The sequence below is a fragment of the Condylura cristata genome, unplaced genomic scaffold (assembly GCF_000260355.1).
Source record: "Condylura cristata isolate star-nosed mole 26May11 unplaced genomic scaffold, ConCri1.0 scaffold00015, whole genome shotgun sequence".
In the NCBI taxonomy this organism is placed as follows: Eukaryota; Metazoa; Chordata; class Mammalia; order Eulipotyphla; family Talpidae; genus Condylura; species Condylura cristata.
In genome coordinates, this window is record NW_004567116.1 from 33,854,872 (window position 1) to 33,860,725 (window position 5,854).

The window sequence follows — 5,854 nt, forward strand, 5'->3', positions numbered from 1 at the left end:
ATCATTTAAAAGTGAATCAATATTTTTAAATTATCTCAGTTTTAATTTGTAAGATGGTACATAACAGTAAATATCACACAAACAAAATTTTTTTGGCGTGCTCAATGATTAAAAAATGTAATGAGGGTCTAAGACCAAAAGTTAGGTTTCTTGAAGTCTGATGAAATAGTCAGCCACAGTTAAACCTTGTAACAGGCTATCTTAACATCTATGGAGGCTGCTATGACATCTGTTCTCTGGGAAATACCTGTCCATAGAGCCCCGGAATGAACTGGAAGTAAAAGTTTATATGTTGTTTTATGAAGTGGTATTTGCTGGGCTCCTAAGCCCAACTTTTCCTAGCCCCATCACCCTTCCTTTTCAGTGGACTTGGTTCCCAAAGACTTTGGATTGATATAAAAGCTCTTTAAATTTGCATAATTCCAGAAAGCCAGATTTGAATTGAGCTTTTTGTTTCTTAAATAAGTAAGGCTATAAAGCTTAGATACAGTCCTTTGGCTCTTACAGAATTACAAAATCAAATGCAATTTACAGATTAAAACAGAACCACAAAATCAAAACAAGCAACTTAACACAATTTTATTTGTAGATGACATGTTGTTAGACTATTTGCATGCTGGCTTAAATGTGGTACTCTCTGTTGTAGCTGAGTTTGACAAATTTAAGCCACAGTGATGATGACCCAATTTCTCTACCACCTTCATTTACTCCAAGTGTTGTGAAAGAGATTGTGAGTGTCCTTTAGACTTCATTTGGTGAGAATGCATCATTTACATGCCAAGTCTGCATTTTTTCTTCTTCTTAACCTAAGACACAGCTTGGTGTGAACTAGATACTATACTTATTATACTGCTTCTCAATCTTATGGTGAATATGTACATGATACAGACTATTTATACTTAAAAAAAACCACTCTAATCAGAGTGAAACACTAATTTTAAAAAATTATTGGAGAAAACTGATGAAAATATGTGTGTGAACCTCAGTCTGAGAAACATTTCAGTGACTGTGGAATCTGAACTCAGATTGACCTGGATTTGAAGTTGGATTTGAATTCAACCTGCCATTACCATCTGTCTTTGTGCAATTATCCATGCTCTCCCACTCTCAGTTACTAAGCTTGTTCCTCAAGATTTAGTTTACATACGTGTCATATTCCCTACCTTCAAGGGTGATTTGTAATAAAGTAAATGAAGCACTTGGCATATATGTTTTAATAAACCCCTACCCTTTGCTAAAAGAAAACCTTGGATCAAGCTTGTCCACTTAGAAAGAAAAGCTCAGGTAGCCCAGGGACATTGTTGAAGGCAAACAAACTCAGTAAGAAACAATCTAGCCAATGCCTCTAGGACCCCAGTGAAAGGGGTGAGGCTGTGTCCTGCTGCTGGGTGTGAGCCATCAGTTCTGGGGAATGAAAATGGTCTAGATTTTTGAGGCCTTGGTCTCTGAGTCTTCTTTGGCCTGTCCAGGAGCTTTTCCCTCCCAAAGAAATAAATTACTCTGCTTTGTGGTTCATTTGCAGGGAATGGAGCTCGCTCGCTCTACACGCTGCTTCACACCTGAGGCTATCAATGGAAAAGCCCTGGTCCTGAACCCGGCCCCAGCCCTGGGCATAGGCATGAATATGGGCACGAGTTTGGTGGGGCTGCCACTAGTTGACCAGAAACACTGCCCTGGAAGTGGACAGATGAAGGCTGTGATATTGACCTGCTCATTGTGCCGACAGGACCTACAAGATTTGGGTGCTTGGCTCCTCCCCTGCCAGCATTTACTCTGTAAGAACTGCTTCCAGGGCTTGAGCCAGGAGCTCGGGCAGGGTGCCAGGGCTCATGGGACTGCCCCTCATGGTGAGTAGAACACCACAGGTTCACCTCTCCTACATACTGGTCTTTTCCCATTTCATAGTAACTGCATTTCAGGTGTAGAAAGAATCAGAATTTAAATGCCTAAGGGACACTCATTGCTGAAAGCAATTCTTTGGGGAATCTGTGAGACAAAGCAAATCCTCTTGATGCCTAATATATCTGTTTTGTAAGCTGGAATGTTTCATGTTTGGGATCTCCTTAAATTGGTGGCAGACTAGGAAACATGGGAAGGTTTTGATTCAAGGTTTGACTGACTCCCCCGATGGAGAGGATGTTCATACAACTTCTGAGGCAAGAAGAAAATAGTTGGTCAGGAACAGATATGAATAGAATCACACTGATTAGTCAACCATGCACATCTAAAGTGGTGCTCAGCAGAGAGGAGCCTGTGTCTAGCTCCTGAATGTCAGGTTTCCTAGGAAACAATCTCATTGAGGACTGTGAAGTCCTTGGAGACAGGAACCATGTTTCTTCATCTCTGTTCTAGCAAAGGTCTTGTAAGAGAGGTGCAGTGAGTATCTAGCAATGATCTTGGCAAGTAAGTTGGCAGCACTTAGAAATAACACTTTCTTTTTGTTCTTTGCAGTTTTTCAGAGTGATTTGTAGTACAAATCTAGGCTCTCCTTGAGGCACTGCACCTAAAAGTGGGCTTTAGAACTGCATTTTGAGCCCTCCAACACGGGCAAGTTACCTAGCCTCTCTGAGTCTCTTTGGAGCGACTAGAGCACAGAAAAGATAGGGTCTAGCTTGTTTTTTAAAATTAATACCTGAATTTTAAATATAACTTGGTTCTTCCTTAAGCTTTTAATTTGAATTTACACATCTCATTCTATTTATAAATCCAGCATCTATTAAAGAGTCTTTCATTAATATTTGAACATCTTTATAAACTTAGTATTCACTTTTGCAAATTAAATATCTTTTCTTTTTGAGTAATTGGTTGTCTAGCAAATAACAATTTAAGAAGCATATTTAAAGAATTCTTGGAAATGCAGTAACTTAAATTTTTAAGTATTGTGAATCTTGTCTTGAAACTTCCAGCACTATTGAGGTAATATCTAGAATATATAAAGAACTCCTACAATGCAAACAATACAAAATAAACAATCCATTTAAAAGTGGGCAAAGGACTTGAACATACATTTCTCTAAACAATATACAAAATGTACAATAAGTGCATGAATACATGTTAAATATCATTAATTAACAGGAAATACAAATCAAACCCACAATGAGATACCACCTCATGTCACACACCTGTTGAAAAAACAACAGAGAAAGTGTTGGTGAGAATGTGGTGAAGAAATTGTGGTTTATTTATTCATACAGAACTGAGGTACAGGCCAGAGGGGCAGGAGGGTAAGAGGATTCACCAGAAACAGAGTGGGGAGCATGACAGGCAGGTTGATGAAACACACCACTGAGGGGAGCAGCGGGCGAGACAGGAGAGGTCTTCTGCTCCATGTGGATCACCTCCAGGGCCAGGGATTGAACTCGCACTGAGGCTGCTGCAGCTGGCTTGCAGTGCTGCGTCCTAACCCATTGTACCATCAGGGAGGGCCCAGCAGCATTATTTTTAATTACCAAAAGGTGGAAGCAATACAGGTGTCCTTCACAAGTGAATGGATAAACAAAATGCAGTATATACATATAATAAAATATTATTTAGCCTTAATAGGAAATTCTGACACATGCTACAATATGAATAAATCTTGAAAATAATATAGTAAATGATGTAAGTTAGTCACAAAAAGACAAATGCTCTATGATTCCACTTACATGAAATACCTTGAGTGGTCACATTCATAGAGATAGCAAATAGAATGGTGGTGTTGAGGAGTTGAAGGGAAGGAGGGCTGGGGACTTGTTTAATGTTACAGAGTTTCAGTTTTGCACATGTTATTTTTGTTGTTGTTGAGTTGTCAGAGTGCTTTATATAGTCTGGATACTAGATCCATATTAGATAAATAATTCGGACACGTTTTCTCCTAATCCTTACATTGCATTTTCATTCTATTGGGAGGCTTCTTTTATACAAAAGAATTTAAAATTTTGATAAGTCCAACTTTTTTCCCCATTTGGTATCATTGCTTCTACTTTTTAGTTATCACAAAGCTACTATGTACATGAGTGTACAAATATTTGTTTGAGTCCTTGCTTTTCATTATTTGGGGGGTACATACCTAGATTAGTATTGCTCGATTATATGGCAATTGCATTTTTATTTATTTCTTTTTAAAGATTTATTTATTTATGCATACAAAACTGAGGTACAGGGGGTGAGAGGATTCATCAGAGACAGAGTGGGGAGCAGAACAAGCCAACTGATTAAGTAAACTGCTGAGAGAAGCAGCGGGCCAACCAGGCGAGATCTGCTGCACCATGTGGATCACCTCTGGGGTGGGGATCAAACTCATGCTGAAGTGGCTTTAGCTTCTTCGTGCTGTGCTTGAACCCACTGTGCCACCAGAGAGGGCCCAGCAATTGCATTTCTAATATCTTGAGAAACTACTATCTTGATTTCCACAATGCTTACACCATTTTATATTCCCACCAATAGTGCACAAGGTTTCCAATATTAGCATCTTTAAAAATTCATTGTCATGAAGCTTTCTCCTTAAGTTTTCTTCTAGATCTTTATCTCACTTAAGATTTTTTTTCAAGATTTATTTATCTATGCATATAAGAACTGGGGTACAGGACAGAGATACCAGGAGTGAGAGGATTCACCAGCGTGGGGAGCAGAATAGGTAGGTCTACTAAGGGGAGCAGTGGGCAAGACAGGAGAGGTCTGCTGCGTCATGTGGGTCAAACTCTGCCTCAGTGGCTGCAGATAGCTTCATAGTGCTGGCTTTAACCTCTTGTGTCACCAGGGAGAGCCCATCTCACTTAAAATTTTAAACATGAATCAATTTACCCATGTTTCAAGACTTTGACTCAAGTCAGAAAAACAAATTCATGCTGATGACAGTGATTAGAATTAGTGTTTGTTGCCAGGTTATTCTGAGTGTAAGGAAAGATAAAAGCATGAGCTTTGGTATAAATATACCTGGGCATCTGTGTATGTATCCTCATCCGTCTGCCTCTTAATAATGATGTAGCTTTAGCAGAAGAGAAGCAGAATTGAAAAGAAAAAAAAAAAAACAAGAAGAGAATACCTTTACTTAAATAATGTTATTTACACTTGAACCACTAGTTAAAATATATTAAAACTGAGAGGCAATTGCAAAAGTATGAGAAATTGAAAAAGAATTTGGTTTGTTTACCAAATTCAAAATACACACACACACACACACACACACATGCACAATAATTGTGTAGCTTGAGCAAGTTTACAGACATTTTTTGCCTGTGAATTGGGGATAATGATAATAGTGATTAACTTATAGGATTATCACAAAGATTAGATGAAAGCTGTTTCAAAATAGCTTACTAAGAGAGAATGTGGATCAGGTGGATCATGAGTGTTTAGGCATATTCCACAGTAACCATCAAGACCTGACTTACTTTAGAAGGACCACTTATAACTCATTCAAGTAGAAGTGGGTTAGCAACATTAACGTGGTGACTCTGTTCACTAAAAAGAGAATTAAATATTTTCTTCACATATAATCCTGAATTTTTTGAATATTTCTAATTTAAACTTAGATTTAACAATGAGTTTCATATTAAATTTAGTTTTATTTTGACTTTACTTGTCTGAACCCACATTTGAAAAAGTAAACATTTCAAACACACACACACACACACACACACACACACAGAGAGAGAAAGAGAGAGAATAATTGTCTGTAGCTTGGGCAAGTTTACAGATACTTCTTGCCTGTAAAATGGAGATGATGATAATAGTGATTAACTTATAGGACTGTTATAAAAATTAGATGAAAGAATGCACAAAAGCATTTTGTATTATAGCCAAGGTATAGTAAGAGATTAAGAAATGTGGGGAAATATTATTTTAGAGCTCATCAAACTGAAGTAGAAAAAGT